The sequence below is a fragment of the Peromyscus eremicus genome, chromosome 4 (genome assembly GCF_949786415.1).
Source record: "Peromyscus eremicus chromosome 4, PerEre_H2_v1, whole genome shotgun sequence".
Lineage (NCBI taxonomy): Eukaryota > Metazoa > Chordata > Mammalia > Rodentia > Cricetidae > Peromyscus > Peromyscus eremicus.
Window position 1 is genome coordinate 141,746,086 of NC_081419.1, and position 16,827 is coordinate 141,762,912.

At 44.1% G+C, this 16,827-nt stretch overlaps 1 protein-coding gene across 4 annotated transcripts in view; it reads right to left on the reverse strand.

Annotated features, from left to right (window-relative positions):
• Adnp (activity dependent neuroprotector homeobox) overlaps window positions 1–16,827 on the reverse strand; it is a 28,158-nt gene that overhangs the window by 11,042 nt on the left and 289 nt on the right. Inside the window, exons 1-3 of one of the 4 annotated variants that reach the window (XM_059261957.1) lie at window positions 16,265–16,341; window positions 14,271–14,445; window positions 8,344–8,412 (exon numbers count right to left, since the gene is read on the reverse strand). The exons of 1 other annotated variant lie outside the window; for it this stretch is intronic. The gene's annotated coding sequence lies outside the window, so the exon portion shown is untranslated. Of the gene's footprint in view, window positions 1–8,343; window positions 8,413–14,270; window positions 14,446–16,264; window positions 16,342–16,827 lie in introns of those variants that run through there. 2 more of the 4 variants (XM_059261958.1, XM_059261959.1) reach the window with 2 other exon arrangements.

Below are 16,827 nucleotides of genomic sequence, written 5' to 3' on the forward strand. Positions count from 1 at the left end.
ATAGCAGTGCTGGGAAGCAGAGAGGGAAACCCCTGAGGCAGCAAATGTGCTTAAGCTTTGTTGCCACCCAAAGTCTTGGTAGAATCAACAGGCAGTGGGACACAGAAAAGAAGTGAATTAGTCAAAAGGAAAAATGGGATTGTTTGGAAAGAAGTTTGTCAAAACATTCAGTAATTCTACAAAAATCTCCTGGCTCTGACAATCAAAACTAAAACACCATATAAAGTCAATTGCTAAATTCTAAAATAATTTTTGGGGCAGGCCAGGTAGTTCAGTTGATTAGAATATGCTAATAAATTAATTTTGGGAATGCTCAATTCAAGTGTCTTAGTCACAGCCACGCACTAACTGGAAGAAGAGCTGCATCATATAGGATAGGCTGACCTCCAGCTCACAGACCCTGCCCCTGCCTCCTGGGTGCTGGACTAAAGGCATGTACTACTACTCCTGGCTCACAATCAACTTTGAGAATGATTAAATTCATTTTGAATGAATGAGTCACACCCCTTTCTCAATCTCACCTACACCTAAAGAGGAAGGCAGGAGCACAGTGTAACCTAGGTCAAATTCATCTTCTGTGTTTTATTAGAAAGCAACAGTCTAATCTTGGCCCTAAGGATACAAATGAAATACTATATAAATAATATAGCATATATAGTACATACTATGTAAATAATATAGTATACATAGTATAATACAGTATATATTATTTACTATATATATTCAATATAGTAAATAATATAGTATGCCTGATATTCTCTGCCCCCCAGATATCCAAAGCAATTACTTCAAGCACCAAGAGGGTAAACAGAAAACAGCCCAGCTGCAGATCAACACTGTGCAGGGACAAAGACCACAAACTAGTATCAGTACGGGGCAATACAGAGGACAACCTATGAACCAAGAGACTAATTACAGCTTCTACCTCAAGTCCTGGATTCATTCAGAGGCCAAGTAGGTTCTTAGCAGGATGGAGAAAGATCCAACAATAACAGTGACAGCTTAGCTCAAGGAAAGGTCTGCAGACCTGAGCAGAATAAAATACGAAGCACCAACGGGGACTGTCTATGTCACTGTCCCTGCAGAGCTACTGCAGGGGCTGGCAACTCTACAGTAAAGAGCTGCCGAGTGTCCAGGAAGTATCACAAACAAACAAACAAACAAACAAACAAAACCAAGTAAAACAACAGAAAGGAAGGAACCTTCACAGCCAGCTGGAAACATTTTGTCTGAGCACATCAAGAAAAATCCTCAAATCAACAGGTTACACTGAAGCTACCTGGAGGATGCAACACTGTATATCCTTAAAGTCACCTTGTTTCAATATGCACTTTGTATTATGGTTGTTTTGTCTGCGTGTACATTTGCACACCAGAAGAGGGCATTGGATCCCAAGGGACTACAGTTATAGATGGTTGTGAGCCACCATGTAGGTGCTGGGACCTGAACTCAGGACCTCTGAAGAGCAGCCAGTGCTTTTAAGCACTGAGCCATCTCTCCAGCCCCCTCAATATGCACTCTAACTTGGTATTTCTAGACCTCTAATGAGTATCCAGGCTAACTGAACACACTCCAAGTGCAACAGTAAATATGATAGCCAGCTAACTAACCACTCCCCCTGTAGTCTCTCTCTCACTTTCCTATCTTAGCCACAGTGGACCTAACCCCTCTCTTTCAAATCATTTAGTCTACCATTGGTAGTGAGGCATATCCATAATCCTAGCACTTGGGAGGTGGAGACAGTTGCGAGCAGGCATTCCAGGCTAACTTAAGCTAAATAACAAGTTAGAAGCTACGAGAGAGCCAGTCTCAAAAACTAAGTATGGTCACATGGGTGAGATGGCTCACTTACTGTGCAAGCCTATGGACCTGAGTTTGACCCTAGGATCCAGAAGAGAACCCACTCCTGAGATTTGTCCTCTAATCTTCACATACATACCATGTCCACACAAAATAAAATATTTTAAGGAATTATAGCCACAGCAAAACTCTCCTAGTCTTCAGACTCTAGCCTCTTCCCCAACTATCTGGGGAAACAGTAAACATATACCTTGTTTCTTCTTTACAAAATGATTTTTATTTTATACGCATTGGTGTTTTGCATGCATGTATATCCGTGTGAAGGTGTTGGATCCCCTGGAGGTAGAGTTATAAGCAGTTGTGAGCTGTCATGTGGGTGCTGGGAATGGAACCCAGGTCCTCTGGAAGGACAGCCACTGCTCTTAACCACTGAGCCATCTCTCCAGCCCCCATACCTTATTTCTTTAAGCCTATTTTATTAATCCTATTTTTTAATTAAAATACTTGTAAGGTTTATATATTTGTACTTATCTTGTACAGGGTTTTTCTTCATAGCTGGCTGTGCTTGAACTCAACAGACCCACCTGCCTCTGCCTCCCCAGTGCTAGGTTAAAGGCACATGCCATTACATACTATTTGTACCTTTTTTCTTTGCAAATTAAACCTACAAAGCCTTGCTAGAATCTTCCATCCAGCAAGCCACTCTTATCAAAAGGCTCTTTTCAATCTGAAAGTGATCACCTACAACCTACAGACCCTTTTCTTTTCCCTGTTAGGGTGGGGAGAGCCCTTCGAGAGCTCCCACAGAAGGGCCGCTCTAACATCTCTCCCTCTCCTCCTCTCTCGACCACAACCACAGCAGTGGCTGATTCTGGCTACCCAGAATGTTCTCCATTAGATAAAACTGCAACAAGACAGATTAAATAAAGCCCAGGAGCTAGAGAGATGCTAAGAGGTTAAGAGCACTGGTTGCTTTTCAAGAGGAACCAGGTGAGATTCCCAGTACTCACATAGCGGTTCACAACTGTCTGTAACTGTAGTTTTAGGGGGATCGAATGCCTTTTTTTTGGGTTTCTGAGGGCACCAGGCACAACATAGTGCAGACATACAGGCAAAAATCCACAAACATGAACTGAAAGTAAAAAGAAAACTTAAGAAAAAATCTAGGTCTAGGTCTAGGCAGCTGGTTTGTTGAGTAAAAGACACTTGCCATGGTGATTTGAGTTCAATCCTTGAGACCCACTTGATGGAAAAGACAAAACTGACTCCTGTAGTCAATTCTCTGACCTCCACACATGCACCGTGGCACCCCCAATAATGACGACACAAATATACTGTTTTCAGAACCACTGTTAGACATCAACCTTGCAAATTAAAGACATCTCCCTCATTCTCCCTCTGATCAATTCTTTTTGCCATCCCTGCATCATCTCAGTGATCTTCAAGTCATTCTCAATGGACAGGCTACAGTTTGTCAATCTCCGTGGTTGGCCCCGTGTGAATTGGTTACTTTGGATGTGACAAAAGCAGAAGACAGAGAAGCAACACTAATTCTAGACATTATTTTTATTTTATTTGTTTTTTTGAGACAGGCTTTCTCTGTGTAGCTTTGGAGCCTTTCCGGGAACTCACTCTGTAGCCCAGGCTGGCCTCAAACTCACAGAGGTACGCCCGCCTCTGCCTCCCGAGTGCTGAGATTAAAGGAATGCGCCACCACCGCCCGGCTTTAGACATTATTTTTAAATTAATTCTCCTAAAATAGTTATGTTTGGTGAAAGCCACTTTATACACCTATGGGTAACTAGAAAAGAAAAAAGACCACACCCGAGGTGCTGCACCTAACATCACTGCCACAATTGAACTGGTCCTGAGTTGTTCAGTCAAGCCTGTGGTATGCACACAGAGATCAAGAACCTGTAACATCTAAGGTCAGCCAGATGATCCCATAACATCCAAAAGAGAACAAGGACACAGATGAGGACAAGGTGTACTCTCAGCTAGGATGCTAAGTAACAACACTGAAGGTTTTCTTTTGTTAAAAAAACCAAAACAAGGGGTTGGGGATTTAGTTCAGTGGTAGAGCAGCACTTGCCTAGCAAGCACAAGGCCCTGGGTTCGATCCTCAGCTCAAAAAAAAAAAAAAAAAAAAAAAAAAAAAAAAAAAAAAAAAAAACAAACCCCAAAAAAACAAAACCAAAAAACCCAGAAGTTAAATTTGTGTATGTAGGGCACACATGGGAAGGTCAGAGAACAACTTTAAAGAAGTGAGATCCAGGACAGGCACCAAAACTACAAGGAGAAACCCTGTCTCAAAAAACCAAAAAAGTTGCCGGGTGGTGGTGGCGCACGCCTTTAATCCCAGCACTTGGGAGGCAGAGCCAGCCGGATCTCTGTGAGTTCGAGGCCAGCCTGGCCTACCAAGTGAATTCCAGGAAAGGTGCAAAGCTACACAGAGAAACCCTGTCTCAAAAAACCAAAACAAACAAACAAACAAACAAACAAAAAAACAAAAAAAAAAAACCAAAAAACAAAACCAAAACCAAAACCAAAAAAGTTAGTTCTCTGTCATGTGGGTCTCAGGAATGAGCCATTTTGTGGCACTGAAGAATCTTTCTATTCAATTCATAAAGCTATTGTTTCACAAACAGAAAATGGTACCCCTGACAGCTTTGCTTTTCTTCAGTGCTTGCTGAAATCCAGTGTTTTATACACACTGGGCAAGCACTCTACTACTGAGAATTACATACACCCTCTCCCCCAAGCCCACCTTGAAGTCAGCTTTTCAAAAACCAAATGTCTTCTATCACCTCCCCATTGTTAAAGTTTTTGGAGGAAATAAGTTCTCATGCAGCCAACCAAGGTTGACGCTGTAGCAGAGTAACCTATTACTTCTGAACTTCTTGCCTCTACTTCTTAAGCTCTGGGATTACAGATGTGTACCATTGTACTCCTGTTTTTCTGAAAGCTACTTGGGGAAGGCAGAGGCTTTGAAACTGTTGTTTGTTGATTGTTAGGATGTTAGACTGTTCAACTACGACTAGGCTCCTTTTCCGAAATAAAGTATTACACAGGTCCCTAGCACAGATGAACTTTTTTTTTTTTTTTAAAGATTTATTTATTTATTATGTATACAGCATATATGACTGCAGGTCAGAAGAGGGCACCAGATCTCATTATAGGTGGTTGTGAGCCACCATGTGGTTGCTGGGAATTGAACTCAGGGCCTCTGGAAGAGCAGTCAGTGCTCTTAACTTCTGAGCCATCTCTCCAGCCCACAGATGAACTTTTGAAACATGCTAGGTGAAGCAATCCAGTCGTAAAAGGCCATAGTTATTTGACCTTGTTTCTACGAAATATGCAGAAGTGATTCTTCAGGTGGAGACCAGGGCAGCCTGAGAGAGGTGGGAGAATAGGGGGGGACTGCTGATGGGCACCAGGCTTCTTCCTGGGGGAGAAAGGTGTTCTTCTGTCTATTGTTGCAATAGGTGCCACCCCAACTACTCTATTGAACTGTATGCTCTAACTGGGAAAGCTGTTACCAAAGTAACAAAACCCCAAAATATAAAGTGAAATTCTCACATCACTCAAAGGCACGACAACACAATACACAGTCTAGCTTTTTATGCACATTAATTGGATTTTCTTTCTTTCTTTCTTTTGTTTTTTTGAGATAGGGTTTCTCTGTGTAGTTTTGGTGCCTGTCATGGATCTCACTCTGTAGACCAGGCTGGCCTCGAACTCACAGAGATCTGCCCAGCTCTGCCTCCCAAGTGCTGGGATCAAAGGTGTGCACTACCACCACCCAGCGGAGTTTTCTTTTTGTGTTAGAGACTAAACCCAAGTTATTGCATAGTCTAAGTGTTACACCCCAGGAATGTTTTCCCTTTTATAAACTAGCAGGGGGCACATGCCTGTAATCCCAGCATTTGGAAAGTGAAGGCCAGAGCATCAGGAATTCAAGGTCATCCTGGATTATATCAGACCTGGTCTCAAAGACAAGAAACAATTTAGGGCTGGAAAGATGGGCCAGCAGTTAAGTGCACTTGCTGCTCTTCCAGAGGACAAGGCTTCAGTCTCTAGCACCCATATTGATGGCTCACAATCACCTGTAATTCCACTTCCACAGACAACCTGACAACCTCTAATGGCTTCTTTGGCATTACTGCATGCATGTGGTGCGCATACAGACAAACACACACTAAAAAATAAAAACAGGCCAGGCGGTGGTGGCGCACGCCTTTAATCCCAGTACTCGGGAGGCAGAGTCAGGCGGATCTCCGTGAGTTCGAGGCCAGCCTGGGCTACAAAGTGAGTTCCAGGACAGGGTCCAAAACTACACAGAGAAACCCTGCCTCAAAAAAACAAAATAAATAAAAAAAAAAAAAAACAAAACAAAAAAAACAAAAAACAAAAAAAAACAGGGCTGGGGAGATGGCTCAGCACTCGCTGCTCTTCCAGAGGTCCTGAGTTCCATTCCCAGCACCCACATGGTGGCTCACAACCATCTGTAATAAGATCTGGTGCCCTCTTTTGTCATGTAGATACATAATACATAAATAAATACTGAAACAAAACAAAAATTCAAGGCCAACAACAATATATGAACGCAGAGCCCTGGCTGGCTTCCTATGCACAAAGATCCACATCTTCTTTTGCTTCCTGAGCGCTGGGATTAGAAGCTTGTGCCAACACTCAAAGCCTGAAGGAGATAATTTTTTGTTTTTGTTTTTCAAGACAGGGTTTCTCTGTGTAGCCTAAGTTGTCTTGGAATTCACGCAGTTAGACCAGGGAGATAATTTTAAACCACAGTCGGTGTTCAAAACCAGGGGAATTTATCACTGATGGCTCATAGTCAAAATGGTGATTACTGTACACCTGTTAAGATTTTCTGGACTAGGATGAGTTTCTAGAGCAAGTTCTTGGATACAATCTAGCAGGATGATCTTGACATGTTTACAGAACAATCTAGATACTGTTGGTGAGTTACTTTGTAGTAATATAGCAAATGGAACTTGGCTGAGTGGCCCCAAAACTTTTAAGTACTTAAAAAAACAAAAACCTAGACAGCTTTCTTGCAAATTGGCTCCGTTTCTAGAAGCCAAGAGCAGCGCAGTGTATCATTAACAACGAAGGTCTTAATGCACTCTGTCTCAGATGACAGATTACAAGTTCAACTCCGCTTTTGTTTGGCAAAATTGAGCATGTGAATTCACAGAGACCACCTTCAGAAAAATCTCATGTGTTGAATTTAAATTTCACTTTACTTTTCTTCCTAGTAGTTTCAAGAGTTTCACTTCAATAGAAGGGACATCTCAGGGAAAGTGAAGTGGGCACACTCTCAAAGGGAACAGGGGGACTACTGCTGCACAGCACTTTAGCACACCAGGAAACTACTGAACTTAAAAAACAGCTGCTCCTCATATCACCAACTATCACAATGACAATGACACCGGTTTAGCAGCTTTCATGTTAAATGATCACCACAGGTGATTTCAAACATTCCAATTAATTCGTTGCTACTTCGTAACTATAATTTTGCTACTGTTATGAACTGTAATGTAAATATCTGATAGGTGACCCCTTATGGGGTTGAGATAAAAGACACCATCTCCTTATTCAAGACAAACAATACCCATTAAAAAGGACATTCTTGGTGTCCCTATCACCTATATCAGTGGCTGCTACAAAGGAGGACTCCAAGAAACAGATTGAATGAACTAGGGCCTGCCCACATAAGGCTCATAGACAGGACACTCACAAACACCAACAGCAAGAGGGGTGCCATGTCAGAAACATTTTCAGAAGTAGAAGCTGCTGATGGGGCCTGGCTCTAAGCTAGTGTGCATGGCCATGGTGCCAGAGGCAGGAAAGCCAAGCCCTAGCAAGCCCTGCACCGAGTTTGAATGGCAAAGCTGGACAAGTGGGGTAATGATTAGATAGGGCCTTGAATGTGAAGTGACAGTTTGGTACCATGTCTACTTACAGGTATAGAAACTAACATGGGTTTGTGTGTGATTAAACCTAGACAAGCCAGGCAAGGACTACCACACTAAGTTATAGTCCTAAGACAAGAAGTTAAAGGCACTTTTAGTAGATTTAGTCTGGTTGTCTGTTTGATACCAGAATTAGCTAACATGAGAACCACTCAAGGTATTGTTAAGACCATTCTAGACTCCTCACTCTTCTCTGAAACATCTGTGGAGCCTTAAGTCTGTCTGTTCCTTAAGTGTGAGTTAAGAACATTCTAGACTCCTCACACTTCTCTGAAACATTTGTGGAGCCTTAAGTCTGTCTGTTCCTTAAGTGTGAAGGCACAGCAAAGGAAGAGATAGAACTGTTTCAGGTGTGCAACTTATAGCCCCAATTACAAAGCAAAACTTTTTTTTTTTTGATACAGAGTGTCACTATATATCCATGGCTGGCCTAGAATTTGCTTTGTAGATCAGACTAGCCCCAAACTCTGCTAAGATTAAAGGCACATTTGTCCTGAATCAATTTTTTTGTCTCTTGGTAAGACAGTTGTGTTCACGGACCAAAACATACCTGGTTTGGTATATAGACTTCAATGTCAAACTTCTTGAGAGGTAGGGTTGTCAGTAAAGCTGCTATTTGCTAGAAAAGATGGTAAAATGCAGTGAGTGAGTGAGAATCTACCCAGGAGCTAAACAGACTTGTGTTGAATTCCTTGCTCTGCCATATACTATCTCTGTGACCCTAAAAATGTTACTTAGCCTCTACAAGTCTATTTACTAACGTGGTATGACAGGGCTGGAGTTTGTTTCCCAGCACTTACGAAGTCACATGTGCTCTTCTAGACTACAGACACATTTACTCACACAGACATTCACACAAACATAAATAAATCTAAATTCTTGTCCAGGTGTGGTGGTGCCCACCTTCATTCCAGGAGTTGGGAGAAAGAGGCAGGTGGATCTCTGTGAGTTTGAGGCCAGCCAGGACTACACAGTGGGACGCTGTATCACAAGAAAAACACACATGATCGTACTGTTCAAGTGTCAGGATTAAGTCAGGTCAATACTAAAGCAGTTCCCATTGTTTCCTGAAGCCAGACCAGATACTCTGAAAATTCTAATAACCTTGTAGAAAGTTTAGGCTATCTTATTCCTGAGAAACAGCTGTGGTTGCCATAGTAACAGTTCTCTCTGTATACAGTATAATAGGCATCTGTACTCACAGATACACCGTAGTATTTTTGGGCAATAATTTAGGTATACTTAGCAGAACCATTCAAGTTAGTACATTCTAGTCTTTAAAATTAGTGGTACTTCAAATGTTTATCTAATGAGACTTTTGCACACACTCACACCTTAGCTGAGTAACTTTTAAGATTCACATTCCAACCCCCCATGTCCAAGGAACAAGGTAAAAGCTGAGACACCAAAGGTCTCCCCTTAGCCCCTCATCAATTTAAGAGCTATTATTTTATTTGCTCCACAGGCTTAAGAGGCACGTCCTTGTCAGTATAGTATAGTGGATAACCTGGTTTAAGACGAACCTGAAAAAAGGCAATTCAAATAGTTGGCCTATGCCCAGCAAACATGTTCATTTATAATCATGAGAGCAAAGCAACATTGTATCTCAATGCTGTGTAACTACGTTATTTTAATATTCTAATTTATCTATCAAAACCACTCAGGAATAACTTTCCACAGCAATGAGGACTTATTTTCTGTACCATTCTTAAATAACAGACAGTTTACCTAAACCATGTTATCTAAACCACCCCTCAGGGTCAAGATTTAACAAAAGGCACATAGCTGAGAAAGACCATTAACTTTCAATCCTCCTGCCCCTACTTCCTGGGTGCTGAGTACAAGAAAGCCATGCACTACCACTCAGGGATTCCGCAGTGCTAGGGATTCAAGGCAGTTCTTTCAAAACCAATGTGATGTAGCGGTTTTCACCACTTGCTGGCTTAACCAGAGGCATTTCATTTGCCTTTTGCGCCTGCTGTTTTTAATAATCTGGGACACTTCTTGCATTGGAACATAGCTCACCTTTCACAGGAGTAAGAACTCTACTAACTCAGAATTCACAACTGCAATTTAAAATTTAAATAGAAGCAGCCACAGCACCACATGTAAGTTTTTCCCGGTATATTGTTTCAAAAGAGATCAATCACAAAGCTCTCCAGTCACAGCTCCCACCAGAGAAAACAATACAGACTCCCACAGGAAGCAAAGGCTCGGAGGAATTCGGAAAGAGAGGACAAAAGCTGAGATTTTAAGCGAAGTCACCACTCAGCAGAGTGAGAACAGGAACCAGACAACCCAAAGCTTTAGGTGAAGCAACAGGACCTGAGCAAGTTCTTTTTTCAGACCCTGGACAGCTAACTCCAGAAGCACTACTGCAGCCTGCACAGCTCCCATCCTGCTCTCAATGGGTTGTGACCAGCTCAGTCAGAACCTATGGAGTGCCACGGGTCTAAGCAGACAGCAGCGACCAGCTCACAGGAGCATCCAAAGTGTCCCAAGCACTGGCTGGAACGACGGCTCGGCAGTTAAAGAGCACTACTGGCTCTTCCAGGACCCAAGTTGAGTTCCCACCACCCACAGCTCACAACCACCTGTAACTCCAGTTTCAGGGGATCCAACACCCTCCTTCCAACCTCCACAGGTATCAGGTACACACATGGATCAGACACTTACAGGTAAAACACTCAGATACATAAAACCACCACCACCACCACCACCACCACCACCACCACCCAATAAATAAATATCAAGCGTCCCAAGCACAGGCCTGGACACCTGACAGAGCTGGTGGCTCACTACACTGCTATACATAGTGGTGCCTTGATTCTCAAAACAAAGACAGTGCTGAAAGAATGGTTTTTAAAACACTAGAAAGACAAACTGATGAAACATTACATTTTACTCTTCTTGTGGACTTATTTTTAGTGTGCACTCATGTGTGTTTGAGTGGGAGTGAGGGCATGTGCCTGTGGAGGCCAGAAGGTGTTGTTGGATACTCTGGAGCTGGAGTTACAGATGGTTTTGAGGCACGTGACATGGGTGCTGGGAACTCTGGTTCTCTATAGGACATATCCTTAACCACAGAACCATCTCTCCAGCCGTAATCTTACTTAACACTCTAAAATCAAGTAATGGGTCCCTATCCCTACACCATAGGCACCAGCCAAGGCTCCCGAGAAGTGACACCTAACTCCCCACCAGGAGTCAATTACAAATCTATAGCCTAGCCTAAGGAGAAAGTATCAAGATGTGTCGAGATTCAGCCTTCCTTCAAAAGCTCTATCTCCAAGGTCTTATATACTACTCTTAGCTCCCCAAACACATTTCTGGAACATTGCTGATCCCCTCTCCAAGTTCCAGGACTGTTCTACCAACTGTCTTGGAAGGGAAAGATGAACAACACTAGGGAAACACGGGAGTGCCTCTCAAAAGGAAAAGGACTGTGATCACACATGAAGATGAAGGAACCTCAATGGTTTCGTACTCATTTTGCACTTTTCACTGACAAGAACAAGACTGTGGCTCATACTCTGTCTGAGACTCCCCTCTCCCACCTCATATCTCCTCTGCACAATCAAGGTGATGCAGCCATTCCTAACTGTAGGAAGCAGGCCAATATGTGTTAGAATCTTTCCTTACAACGGGACAGAGTATAGTCTCACTGAACTAGGTGGGTCATGGAAGGGCAGTGGGGAGGAGCACTAAGACACTCAAAAATAACAAAAACCAACCTTCTATCTGAACAACGGATAAGCAAACAAAAGCCCAAAGCCTGGGCAAGACATGGATGGCTTACTTAGATGGAGTTTTCACAACCAAGATAGGGAACGCCAATTTGCAATGAAGTCAATAACCCTACTGAAGCATCCATTTGGTTAGCTAGCCTCAGTTTATACTAGCTTCATAAACCATATTTCCATAATGACAACATGAAAAATGATATAAACCTCAGCAAGGGATGTGACACTAGCTGCAGGGCCATCATAAGTGCTTACAAAACCCAAGGAAAAGTTTTCCAAGTTTATGTAATAGCAACAAAATGTCAAGTTCTTTCAGTCTCACTAAAATTATCCACATTTGGGAGCAACTTTCCCCCTACATGTCTTCTGGGCAAGCCAATGAAAATTAAACTCTACTGAAAAGTATTTTACCTTCCAGAAAGTACAAAAGGCTTTATGACACTTGTATTTTGACTTAACAAGTAGCTTACTGTAAAACAGTCATGGACACTATGGGGAGAACAACAAATGAGCTTCTAATATTTATTAAAAAAAAAAACCTTTCAATTTTTCTTTAATGCTAAAAATTATCATAAACCACGTTTCTAATTCTTAAATATTTTATTTGTATTGAGTGTGATAATCATTCTCAACTCTTAAAAAAATCCCAACTGTTTTTTTTGGTGGGTATAAACACATCCATATACACCCAAGTAATGAGCTCAAAATGCTAGGGCTTCAACTATAGTTAAGCAAAAACACACACCAAAAAGACACTACTTAAATTTGCCAAGTTTTCCATTCTTTTAACCTGCCAAATATTAAGTTTCCATTTTTTCATTTATAACAAACCAGCTATTTCTCAAGTTGTAACTTCTCACAACTGAATTTGTATTGTAGACATTGGCACTTAGATAATGTATAATTCTGAACATTTTTGTTTTCTAAAGACTGAATACTTTTTAACAGGTATTTAAGAGATTTGCTACAAGGAAGTTAACAATTTCATTTGTAGTATACTGTATATATCTACACTTTCAGTAATTAAGCTTATTGGTCAATTACTTTTACACTTTTGTGGAAACAAAACCTGTTCAACATTGTCAAGTTAAAATGCTATCAGAATTTTTTCTGACTCTGGTTTAGGAAGAGAAAAAGAAATCTAAGCAAAATCAGTCCATGTGGGTGTTTTATAAGACCAACCAATGACTTCAACAACCTTATCGACTGCATTTCCTACGTAAGGTCTTGAGAAACAAGATTTAAGAAGATCTGGTTATTTTCAATGTCTTTGAAGACTATGACAGTAGCTGGAAGAGAAATTTTCAACAAATCAAGCTAAGAAAGTTAATGAAACAGAAGACCCACTTCCTTAGTACGGTTAATTGAGGCTATTCAAAAGAATCTTTAATTCACAGACTCTAATCTCAGCTCTCACTGGGCTAGGATGGCTCAGCTGTGAGGTGCACTGCTGCTCTTGCAGAGGACCGAGTTGGGTTCCCAGCACCCACATGGCAGCTCACAACCATCAGTAACTCCAACTCCAGGAGACGACTGCTCTCCTCTAGACTCCACAGGCGCTGCACGCACACAATGCACATCTAACCATGTCGACAAAACACTTACACAAATCTAAAAACAGATTTCTGCTTTCAAACTCAAGTATGCCTGCCCTCCCTCTTTTTGTGTCAAACCCAGTTAACTGTTCAAACTTGGGAGTACACACATTCCACAGCTCAAAGTTCCCTGAAGGAAAAATGGCCACCACCATTAACTAACACTGTATTTCACTTATCAGAATGAACAAAATCACATTTGCAAACTTGACCTCAAACATATACTCAAACTTTATTATTCACTTTAAGAATTAGGTAACTGGGGCTGGAGAGATGGCTCAGCGGTTAAGAGCACTGGTTGGTCTTCTAAAGGAACCAGGTTCAATTCCCAGCACCCACATGGCAGCTCAGAACTATCTGTAACTCCAGTTCAGGGGATTTGGCATCTTCACAAAGACATCCATACAGGCAAAATCCCAATGTACATAGAAAACAAATCTTAAAAAAAAGAAAAAAATGCTATTTGTATTTAATACTGGAATCTGTAAATACCAAAGACATATAAATAAATAAAATGTGAATTCATGCAGTCTCTTAGAGCAATATTGGCACCAAGACCAAGGTGCCTCCTTTTCACTCAGCAAAATGTTACCTGCTGGCAACTATCAAACAAAGAAAAAAATCATCTTCAAGCACTAAATGGTTAACTATATATCATATATACCCATTTGGCATCCCATACATTTATCCTGACATGCCCATGTAAGATGTTTGTAATAGTAGAACAAAGTATCCACAGGTGTATCAACACCCACTGTCAATCCTCCCAAGCAGATCAAATCCAGGAACTCCTACCAGGCTAGCTACGATCTCTACCAATGATCCATTCCAGCCCCTTTTAATCAAGTAAGTAAGTAAGGCGAAAGCTTAGCAAGTCCCGAGTTTAACTACTAAAAACTTTATGCCCAATAGTGCAGAATGCAAATGATTATAATGACACCATTAACTCTGAAATTTTCTCTTGAAAGAGCCACATTTCTTAAATGCTCAGAACCCACTACTGCAACCAGCTCTAACTGGTTCTTTGAGGAATGTGGCTAAGCTGAAATTTTGGAAGTGTAGGTTTTGGTGGTGACCAAGGAGGAAGTCTTTGGCTTCCCTGATGCTGTAGTCCCCACCCTCCAAAACGGTATACCCACCGGTGTGAATTGACAATGTAGTCCAAAGAGCAAGGCAGAGAACGGAGTCCAGATCCTCAAAATGGCAGTACAGGGAATAACCACTAGGCCACCTATCAGTTCAGTACAAAAAGTGCAACCCTGTGCATCACGGTGTAAAAGTTGGGGCCTAGGTTTCGTATTGTGCATCTCACACCTATGGAAATAACAACAGGAGTAAAATCTACAGAAATCCACACACCCTAAGAAAGTGGGTGCATACCAAGACTGGCGTCAACACTTGCGAAGGCAGTTGGCTACTGAGGTAATGTATGGCTGGAAGGCTCAAGTTGGAAGGCAACAAAAATTTGCAATCAACTCTATCAAGTTTGACAACGAGGAACTCAATAGGGGCCTGATGTTTACCAACAAAGCCTTGCAAATCATGACACCCATCTCTCATGGCTATGAAAATCACCACCCCACAAAAACCTCTCAAGAATGACTTTTCACTCTTAAAAGAGTTGGAGAGATTTGGATTGACCAGTGATACCTCAAGCCCGTTACTTTCAGGTTTTAAACAACCCCCTTTACCATCTGTCCTAGGAAAGAGATGTCAACCCATTCAAACTTTAAGGTGAAAGGATTCTTGAGAAAGGGACCTATGACCTAAGGATGTGCACCAAAGTGACTGATCAGCAACCAAAGTCTGAGGGTGAACAGTTTGGAAAAAGTAAAAAAGAACTTTCCAAACGTTGAAGTGGCTTTCTTAAATAAAGCTCCCTTTAGACTCACTTAATCCTTCGCCATGTTGCTGTCTGTCAGCTCAACTAAGTGCAAGTCTTGCTGGGCCCATTTTCACATGGTCTGTAGAAGGCGCTGTTAAGCACATCCTGTTCTAGTTCTGGGGCCCTTCCCCCCTCTGCAGCCTTACCCAGTGCAGAGAATGCGCCCCCTACTGACTCCAACACTCATTGCCTTTAACCGACTTGGCTGCGGTGCATTTTGGGTGGGGGCTGGTATTTTCTTCATGGCCATAAACCAGAAGCAACAATGCAGATTTATAAAGAAACTGCACAAAGCTATCCAAGAGACACCCCCCCACACACACACCATTTTGAAGGTTCAAGACACAGGCACAAGAAGCATCAGGGATAGGAACTGGGCTTTGGGGGCTGGACAGCATTAAAATGGCTAACACAGGAAACAGTTTGGTTCTTTTTCCCTCCTAAGCCTTTGTCTGTGAAATGGGGTTATGACAAGAACTGTCCAGAGGAACTGGTGACTGAAGAACACTGAGAAGACACTGGGGTGTGTGGCAGGGAGTGAGGCTAAAACGGGTGTTAGACTTCAGAGCCCGATCCTGGACAGAAGAGGAAGAGAAGCAATCGCGCCTTTTCTACCAGACAGGCATCCAGGTTGCGGGGTGGGGGGAGAGAAGGACAGGCAGCCCAGAGGAAAGAAGAGGTGAATAAGAGGGTGCTCAAAGAACTACTCCCCATTCATTGCATTCGACAAAAACCTTTTCGCGGCTTTCTGCATTTCCATTTTCTGACTGCAAAGTTGAGGATCAGAAAGAGGTAGTGCTGCTGACCAGGCAGCCGAGACTGAGAGCTGGGCTGCTGCTGAAGGACTGTGGTTGTTAGGATGGGAGGGAAGCTGGCATGTTGTTGGGGTGGCAAAGACTTTCACTCTGTGCCATGCACTCCCCGCCCCCCAGGCCTTTCCCCTCCCCCCCAAGTCTAGGGTGGGCAGACCTGGCAGAAAGCTGGTTCCGGGGACTGGGGGCGTGCGTGGGGGGAAGGGGCGGGAGGGGATTAGTTCTCGGGGAGATGCGAGAGCGGGGTACTGCTGGGGGCGGGGTGGGTGCGGGAAGATGCCACCAGCCGCGAAAGCCTTGGGTGGCCGGCGGCCTCGCGGGGCGGAGAAGGGGGTCGGGCTGCAGGAGGGCCGAGGCCGGTGCAGAGCCGTGTGCGCGCCGAGCACAATGACCGCGCCCGGGAGCGGAGGCTGGCAGGGCAGGGCCGCGGGCTTACCTTGGCTCGGCCTCGAGGCGTGCGCGGGGCCGGCGTGCTCCGGGGCCCGGCGGCGGCGGGCGGGCGGCGGCACGGCGATGGCGGCGAGGACGCGCCCGGGGCCTCGTCGCGCTCGGGCTCCGGCTCGAGCCGCGGCCGCGGCTGCTGCCGGGGGGCGCGGCGGGCGCAGCAGAGCGGCGGGCGGCGGCGCGGGCAGTGCAGACAAAGGAGGGGCGGAGGGCGGCGGAGGGCGTGGGGCCGCGGCTTCACCGTCGCGGGCGGGCGGGCGGCGACAGCCGCGCGGCTCCTCGGCGGCGGGGACCGAGAGAGGGAGCTGTGTCTGAGGAGACGCCAAATCCCCCCGAGCGCGGCGCCGAGGGGGAGGGGGCCAAGATGGCGGCGGCCGGGGGGCGGGCGCTCAGCTCATGGGTCCCGGCGGCGGCGGCGGGTAGACCGGGCCGGCGGTAGTGGCGGCTGCGGCGGGCGGGGGAGGGGGCTGGTCCCGCGTCTCCCCTCAGCAGACAATACAAGCGCCTCGGAGCGAGTCCCCGAACCTGCCCTAGCCAAAATGGCGGCCGAGAAAG